Source organism: Solanum verrucosum, unplaced genomic scaffold (genome assembly GCF_900185275.1).
Source record: "Solanum verrucosum unplaced genomic scaffold, falcon-dt-bn FXZP01001080.1, whole genome shotgun sequence".
Classification (NCBI taxonomy): domain Eukaryota; kingdom Viridiplantae; phylum Streptophyta; class Magnoliopsida; order Solanales; family Solanaceae; genus Solanum; species Solanum verrucosum.
Window position 1 is genome coordinate 46,554 of NW_026019659.1, and position 9,791 is coordinate 56,344.

Consider the following 9,791-nt stretch of genomic DNA (forward strand, 5'->3'; position numbering starts at 1 on the left):
GCTTCCCCATATTTTCCAACCGCACATCACTCGGCTCATGAAAGATCAAAAAGGTCTTTCAAGGCTTGTAATTGGGTTGAGGGTATGTGTATGATCATTGTGGCTTAGTGACTTCTACCTTTATAAAGCATGGCTCAAAGTTCACTTCTTCTCATTTCCTGTCATTCTTTTCATCTTCACAACTCAGCCTTGGCATATTCAAAGCACACAATTTTTATGGTATAGCTCATCGGATACCCCTTTTATTTCCCCAACATTACTCAATGGATACAATTTTATTATTTATTTCTCTTTTTACTTTTTTTATGGAGGGGTTCTATCTTATTCTTCAACACAAGTCCCCAAGGGTGAATTTCACAAACTTCTTGCTAGATTTCTTTCCTCATTCTTACCACACCCCCAACTTAGACTTTTGGCCTAAAATGGCTATTCAAACAAACCAATGCTTCATGAAGGTTTTAGGTGGGGAGGACAAGGTCATTTCTGTTCATTTTCATCGAAAGAAAAGGTTAGGCTCAAATGGTGCCAAACTAGGTTCAGACACTCACAAGGTGGTCACACAAAGGTATATCAATTATGTTCACTCTCAAAATTTATGCCTAAGATCAATTCCTTCATTCATCAAAATTAGTCAATTGGACTAACAGAGCAAGTTCTAGGTATCACCGTGCACATATTTCAAGTAAACCTCACCAACAAGGTATTCAACACAGTCATCATCATGACTGTACAAGTTAAGCTCACGTGCAATGATCATTACAAAACTCATTTCGATAATTGACTAGTCACAATGAGATGCTAAGAGTTCACACATGATGTCTGCAACTCAAATTGGCTCGTTAGACTTGCACAAAAATATCGGTCATCAAGAGCACTGTTCAAGTCATCGGTATTGATCGACACTCAAATGTACAAGAGAACATCAATCACACACAATCACACAATTAAGAGAGATGCTAATGAAATAAAGCCAACATTCATTCACATTCCATTGACAATGAGAAGTTTGATCAAAAACTCTAAAACACAAAATATCCAAAAGACAAAATAAAACCAAAATACATCCAAACATCCAAAAGGATAGGTATAAGAATAACATCACCCTACCAAAATAACTACACAGTGACCTCAATGTTCACTAAAAACTAAATGTATCAACAATAAAGAGAATTGAGGGAGAGTAAAAATCCCTCTGTCAGGCTAAGCCTGAGGTGAACTCTATATATCTGGGGTGGCCTCAATCTGGGCATCAATGTCCGACTCAACTCCAGCTCTGGAGGTCTGTGCAACTATTTCCTCTGTGGGCTGAGGCCCGCTCGAGCCAATCATGGATGTGTCGTGCAGTTAAGCCTCCATAGCCACCCGTACCAAATCACCCTCCAGGTCCTCCAGATCCTCAAACACCTCCTAATCATGAGCCTCTAGCTCCTCCTTATCTGTCTCAGGTGTGTCAGACTCTCCATCATCATCAGATGTAACAACATCTCCGGTCACAGTAGCTAAAGGGATATAAAAAATAGCTAGCATATCTGGACTAGGGTCCTCGGGAGCATCTACATTACCCTACAACATCGAGATATCAGTGAATGTAAGCTCATCCACATCACGTCGAAGATCGGTAATATGAGCCTTCAAGGCTGTTACATCCATAAAGCCACGGTCTGACATCTCACACACCTCAACTCGAATAGTGAGAGCGTCCAATGCTATCTTATGGGCCATGATCATCTCCTATTGTGCTCTCAACTCCTCCTGAATAGGAGCCAATGCCGCCTCTATCACTTGGTCGATCATAGAAGACACAACGACATCAACCCTCACAGCCCTCATATTGGCCGAATAGGTAAGGTTGCCCATTTTATTTATCATAGCCTATGTCAAGGGACGATGGGAAATAGTAGCAGGGGAAAACACTATAAAGATGGAAGAGCTGGGTATACCTGACGACTCAACTGCCGGTGTAGACTGAGTAGCATCGGCCTCCATGGCCTCAACATGGACCACCGGTGAAGTGTCCACTGGAGCCTTCTTCCTCCTTTCCACTTCATCTTTTGTGTACTCAGCCTCAATCCTTTGAATGTCAGTCGAAAATGCCGGAGTCACCTCAGTATCCATCTTTACCACAAATGGCACACTCTTTCGACGACACAAATCACTAATAAGCACTGGAAATGACATTGAGGTTTGGTTTTGTTTTGCCCTCATCACCATCTCCTGAGAAATTATCACTCCGAGATTCAGCCGCTTCTTATCAAGATTACAAACCAATAGTGCAGCCTTAGGATGCCAGATAATTGATTTATTTTGTGAAGGCATCAAAGTGCTCGATATGAATCCAAACCAATACCGACCAGCCACATTCAAGTCCTTCTTCTCAATCATCACTCCCACCTCGAGTTAGGGAGGAGTAGGATCACTAAACAGCGGGGTCAACCACCCCTTCAAATCATCTAATGTTTTTCTTTCGACATTATTGGACAAAGAATGGATAGTACGTGTAGTCCAGTCCAACAAATCATTAATGTAAGTTTTGCTACACTATACCTTCTTGCCTCGCACTTCTACGTAATCCACCGGTGCCATCGACCTAGATTTTTTCTTTCCTTTCGGAATCAACCCCGCACAACTCTCATAAAATTCTTGAATCCATGAAGGAACATATGGATTTCGGGGATTAGTGAACTTCTAAAATTTGTGAAAGCGCTGCGTCTCCCACACATCTGGATACCTTTTTACCACACCATCCGTAGGAAACCGCTTTCCTCTAAAATAGTTTACAAGCCAACGACCTTCAGTTGGTTCATAGACCGCAACAAACGTGCTGGGGCCGGAGGCAGTTGAGGTGCCTGACCTACTATAGGTACTGGAGGTGCTCGAAGTCTGGATAATGGGTCATGATCTAGTTTAGAATGCAATTTCGTGCGCCTTCGCTTTATCAACCCTCCCTTAGTTATCGGTGTGTGAATAGGGGTCTTGGACCCCACAACTTCCTCTTTTTCAAACTCAAATGAGGTGGGATGAGTAGAGTCGATGCCCTTGCTGTCCGTTGAGCTCGAACTTGAACTGGAACTTTCCACCACTTGCTTCTTCCCTTTGCCTTCAAACTCCCTTGAGGAGGTTTAGGATGAGTAGCCCGGGGAGGTGTGACCTCCGTGCAATAACAACCCTTTTGCATTTTTTCGCGGTGATATACCTCTCACTGAAAGCTTTGGTGTAGCCATATCTTTAAAAACACACAAACAAAAAACATGCGGTGGCAAAGGGTTAACAAAATATCATTTTCAAACAGTTGCAGAAAAACTTGCCAACTTTAGTTGCCGAGACCATCCGACGAGCAATAGAGGGCTCGTTGAAATTTAAAGAACAAAACAACAAACATTTCAGCACAAAAGGGTGAGACCAAAGACCATTCGGTGAGTTCACTCGGTGATCAAATGGTGCATCATCGAATGTTACAGAAATAAATAGCCAAAAGGGATGTCAAAAAGGTGAGACGGAAACCATTCAGCGAGCACAAGCATATCGGTGAGAGTATGGAGCAATTTACCAACATTTCATGTCAAAGGGGCGATAAAGGGGGATGGATTGTTGAACTGCCGAGCCATTCGACGAGCTCGACCTAGCTCGTCAAATTGCCCAATGTGCTAGATTTATAACCCAAAGTCTAATTTTCACCGAACAGCCTTTGACAACCAATTTTGAGTATAATTCTATGCAATTCCAGCATACCCACAATGACTATCTATCCCGGAGTACTTAGACTTCCCCCAATTGCTCTGGATTTGACTAAACAATGATTTTTTCCCTTAAGAACGACGTCACCCAATCCATCATTGGGAAAATTCGAGTTGTTTGGTGGAATTTAGGTTACTTAGACTTCACCCACACAAAACCCAACATGCAAACCCACAATCAGCACCAACCGCATTCAGAACCTTGTAACCATCTCCTATGACATGTTTTGTCAATAAGTCCATTTGAGTCATTATCTTGGCCATGTATTCATCTCATTCTTGGTTCTTTTCCATTTGTTGCTTTGTCTGCCCAAGATTCAAAGAGAGACATGATCTTCCCTTGTGTACCATACATGATTAATTTTCATCATCTCATCAAGCAGAGCCAACACTTCACTTCTTTATTTGAGGCAGCTGAGACCGAGGTTGTCTCCGGCACTTCTGAGATTCCTTCGACTACCACTGGAGATGTACCCATGGAGGATATGGCAGCTGATGCATTGGAGGCGGAGACCGATGAGGAGAAGCTTGGGGAGAGAGATGCTGTCGTATATGATGATCTGGCAGACCTAGAGGATGCAATGTTTAAGACTAACCGCTAGACATCCTTTAGAGACACCACCATGGCTAGCCCTAGTGGAGCTAGTGCTGAGGATGCACTAGGCACTGATGCCCGAACAAATGGAGCGACTGTGTAGATAGGACCCTTCTTTACCTATCTCTCTGTCGTTTTTATTGACTTTCTAATATTTTGTTGCATTTAAGGACAATTGCATTTTTGTTTGTGGTGGGGTGAGGTATTTCCATACCTACCTCTTGTGACTACTTTTTGTATATATTGGGTTCTTGTGCTGTAAATTATGTTGTTGATTTCTATTTTGTGGATGTTTGAGCTTTTGGCTCCCTGTTTAAATGGAAAGGTTTTTGACCATTCTGAAAATTTTTGCCACCTCTTGTTGTGTTTGATTGCGGCTATTATTGTGGAAATTTGAGTATCGGTCATGATCAATATCGATGACTTGAATAGTGCTCTTAATCGAACAAAAATGAATGTGCGGTTATGATAAGGCCAAATGAAGTTGCATAGAGAATATGTGAATTCTTTGCATCTCGTTGTGACCAGTCGATTATCAAATGAGTCTCTTGTGATGAACATTGCACACTAGCGAAAGTGTGTAGTCTTGTTTGATATTGGTGCCAATGCCTTGTGTGATGAGTTTACCGTGAACCTTGTGTGATTCCACCTATAATTTGCCCCGTTGTTCTTGTTGACTAAGTGATGCAAGCTCTTGAAATGATCTTAAGCAACAATTTTGTAGAGTGAAACAATTTGACAATATACTGCTTTTGTGGCCAACCTTTGAAGTGTGTGAACCTTGCTTGAACCCCTTTTGAGCCTTATCCTTTTCTTGGAAGAAACTTGAGCAAATGAGACCTCTCTTTATTCATTCACCCATAATTCTCATGAAGTGTGGTTTGTTTGAGTAGCCAACTTAGGCGGCCTAAGTTGGGTGTGGTGAAAAGAGAAGGTTAATCAAGAAGTGTGAAGAAATCCCCTTTGATCCATGGTTGTGAAAAAGATGGAACTCCTCCATACAAAGAAACAGAAAAAGAAAAGAAGAAGGAAAAAGAAAAAGAACGAAAAAAAAGTTGTGAAAGTTGCAAAAGAAATGGGGTGTCCGTTATTCCATGTGAAGTGAATAATGGGGTGAATTTTGAGCATGAGTGAAAATGATGAAGAAAAGGAAAGAACATGATGTTTATACCACATTTCATGAAGATAAGAACCATTGAGCCTAAATGATCATACCTTTACACTCAACCCCGTTACAAGCCTTGAAAATACCTTTTTGATCTTGGGTGAACTGAAGTGATTGCTGATTGGAAAATAAGGGCAAACCTATGGGTGAAGCCATGCATGTGTTCATCTTTGTGAGTGTGAGAGTTGTATGTGATTCCGGAGCCTTAATATGTTGAACCATTGTGTGTGAATATGTAATCATCTTTGTTGTGAGGGCATTTGAGCATCTTTGTTGAGCTTAAACTTGCATTTGAAGCAAGTATTGTGAACTTGAAAATCTTTGATAATGGTGTGTCACAACTTGAATCTTTGAGTGCACAATTGATCCTTGCATGAGTGAGTTGAGCCTTGTTGTGTGCATTCATGATTGAGTCTTTTGTAGCACTATTTGAGACATCCTTTTTGAACTGCTAAACTTGAGTTTTACTTGAGGACAAACAAAAGTGTAAGTTGGGGGTATTGATGAGTCCGAGATTTGGACTCATTTAAGGCTTTATTTATATAGACTTGGTGTCTTCAAAGGCTTATTTTGTGCCAATAACTGATGTAAAACCCTTTATTTCCAGGTATATGGATTGAGGAACGAAGAAAGGACACGAATTTGCAAAAAGGAACAAAACATGCTGAAAGAATGAAGAAAGGGAAGCCTGGTGATCGCCAAGTCCACTTGGCGGTCGCCGAATGGCTACTTGACCACCTAAAGTTCCAGTATGCCAATCCCTGAAGGAAAGAAACAAGTTGCCGAGAGAAAGGAGCAGTCGGCGGATTGCCGAGTGGTTCCGCGATGCAAAGAGTTAGATCGCCCAAAGTTACAAACCTTGAGGTTGCTGAATGCCAAGGTAGAAGGGCGATGGAAATGACCAAAGGGTGGATCGCCGAGTGGTTCGTTGAGCCCGACTTACTTCACAGAGTGACTCTTTTCAGCACATTTTTGGCGACTATAAATACATTTTTGAACATTTAGTTTAGTATCGGAGATCGTAATATCTTAGTCTATTATTAAGTTTTGAACTAGGAGACAAGTTTTCTCTAGTTTTCCTTAGCTTTGAAGAATTCAAGTTTTTTACTTTTGAGAAATTGGAAATGGGTCTTTGAGATTCTTCGAATTGAACCATTGTAAAGACAAAATCAATCTTACCCAGTTGATGGAAACTCAATTTGGTAACGATTTTTATCTTTTTATGATGTCTAGCTAAAACCCCAATTCTTGGGGTGTGATTATGTGATTATGGGCTCATTTAGTTTATGAGTATTGCTATTTGTTAGTTTAAATGTTATTTAGAAGTGAGTTCAATTATTAATTGTGGTTTAATTTAAGAATTGTAGTTGCAAATGCAGTTCTACCCTTGTGTTTTTGGCTTGCTCGAGAGAGAGATTTAAGAGTATTGATTGATGCTCTGTGGGTATTGGGTTGTTATGGGTTCAGCTTAAGAGAGTGAATCCTAAACCCAATTCCACACATTCAGCTCGAGAGAGTGAATGGACTAAGGTGTTGGCTGTTTTTATTTTGCATGCTTGTTGATGTTCGAGAGAAATCGACTTGATTCGGGGTAAATTGTTTGAGAGAAAGTTTACCTCTTCTATAGGCTAGCTTACTCACTAATATTTACCTATTCTCTAATAGTTGCAATTACCCATTTGTCTATATTAGCCTATAATTGAATCACATCCCAAGAACCCGTCTCACTATTGTTAATTCATATTGTTTATTGCTGTTTGTAGTTGATAATTTCAAACCAAAACCCCCATTTGACATTCGTGTCACCCCCTGATTTGAATAATGTCTTTATTCGACAATTTTTATTCCTATGACTGATTTGATCAAGTTCACACTTTCCTATTGAATCTTAAACACGTACCGCTCCCTGTGGGATTCAACCCCAACTCATTTAGTTGGGTTTTATACTGATTAATGACCGTTGAAGTGTCTTTGAAACCTTATTAATTAGAAACCCCTTTTCTTCTTTCAAAACATAAATTTATTGGTTCCTAAACACTCAACACAGAGTCCAGTTGGCGAGGTTATTCGAGCTCACCGATCAACTCGGTGAACCTCCAAGTTGTGCTTGTTCTCGCCTTTTGTCCTGACTCCTACAACTAATTGTTCTGGAAATTTAGGTTAGCTATATCGCTATCGGTGAACTATCATTTTGCTCGCCAAGTTGGTTTGGAACATGGGCCACATCGCTGGAACTTTTGGCGAGCTGGATGCTCACTCGCCGAGTCATCGAGTGGCATTTACGAGCTTCGACTTCTCTTTTCTTAGGCTTTTCCAAAATTTTCACTTCTTTTCTCATCGTAATGTCCTTGCCTTGCCCTTAAGCCTTCATTGTTGCATATCAACATATTAACATTAGTTATGAGCAAAAAATAGGAATTGAGGACAATAAATCATTGAATAATAAGCCCTAAATGAGTCGAAATTCCCAACTCATCACCTACCCGAAAAAGCATAACAGTGAGCATGACCGCCCTCAAATTGTAAACCTCTGCGACCACAACCTCTAACAGAACGGGAACCACCTCTACCAGAATGATAACCAACTCTGCCACTCTGTACACCTCCTTTAGTGGGATGTTGTGCAACCCTGAAAGTCAAAGTTTGAGAACCCTGATGCGAGCCACCATTTCTGGTCCCAGGGTAATCTCTCACAAAATGTCCTATATCACCACACTCAAAACACCCCTTATAAGACGTAGGTTGATGAGAGGAACCTGAATGGCCAGAATTCCCTCTACAGCCTATAAGTTTGGAAGATGAACCTTGTGAAGTCTGCACCAAACTCGAAGAACTATGCCTAGGGTAATCAGTCTCAGACGCTGGTATCACAACATGAATGAATTTGCTAGATTAAGAGTGATAACCTCTGGTTGAACCTCGACTCCTAGGCGGAGTACTACCAAATTTACCAGAATGATGGTCCCTCTTGCCCTCATGCTGCTCAAATCCCTCATGTCATATCATCTCTAACTCTTTGGATGCATCTACCACCTTCTGTAATGGAACAATAGAAGCACCAACCTGAAAAACTCCCAGACAAATCAGAATAATCAGCCCCTTAACAAACTTTCTCATTCTCTTAGTCTTTGTGGGAAGCATCATTGAAGCATGCCTAGACAAGGCATGAAATTTACCATCATACTCTGTGGCTGACATACCATCTTGATGCAAACCCTCGAACTTGGCCCTCTTGCACTCCCTCTCACTGCATGGAACAAACTTGGCTAGAAACACCTCAGTAAACTGAGTCCATGATAGTGGAGGTAATCCAGTTGACCTATTACTAATATAATCCCTCCACCACTGCTTGGCAGGGTCTATCATCTAAACATTGTGTAGTCAACTCCATGAAATCACTAATCCAAGATTATGCAACCACTCATGACATTTAACTATAAATTCATATGTATCCTCAGTTAAGTCACCTGTATAAGTCGGAGGATTCATCACTATGAACCTTCTGAAGGCCTTTTGTTCATTAATGGTCATGAAAGGCCTATTAGCCAAATATATGCAATTCCATACTATCTAAACGGGGAGTTACCACAACAACTTGGTGAGTCCTGGGAGTCTGAGAATCTGGAGCAACCATTGGATCTGGAGTTTGACCTCCAACACGGGTCTGTGAGGCATCAGAGGTGAAAGGCAATATTCCCGCCGGAGACATCCCTTATAGGAGTCCTAGCACACGAACCAAGGTATCTTGAATCACCAAGGTGGCAATGAAACCACGTAGAGCCTGAGATGGTCCATCCCCCTTGACACGATCCTGCACATCCCTATCAATAACATCTGCAATAGGAGGTACTGCGCTACCATGGCCTTCGGTAGCTGTTGAACTTGGCCTTCCACATGTGCTGCAATACAACCCCTACCCTGGCCTCGATCTTGACCTCGCTCCCTGCCTCTACCTCGGGTAGTGATCCCAGAAGCAGGCTCATGAATAGGCTCCTGATCACCACTTGCATATGTACGAGTCCTCACCATATGAGAGAGAATGAGACATCAAGATTATAACTTCAACAAAGTTAAGTGTGCACGATATGGAATGAAAGAATAAAATTTTCCTAAATATCCTATAGCCTCTCAAAGATAAGTATAGACGTCATCATACCGATTCGCAAGACTCTACTAGACATTGCTCTTGTACTGGTGAGATCGATAAACCTAGGGATCTGATACAAATTTTTCACAACCCAAAATTCACATGCCATGGTGGCAATTATATTCCCAAGCGATAGGTAAGCCAACCCAG

General features: G+C 41.4%; 2 pseudogenes; both read right to left on the bottom strand.

Annotated features, from left to right (window-relative positions):
- Positions 1-7,969: 7,969 nt before the first annotated feature.
- Positions 7,970-8,860, bottom strand: LOC125831639 (uncharacterized; annotated as a pseudogene).
- Positions 8,861-9,035: 175 nt separating this feature from the next.
- Positions 9,036-9,523, bottom strand: LOC125831731 (uncharacterized; annotated as a pseudogene).
- Positions 9,524-9,791: the final 268 nt, after the last annotated feature.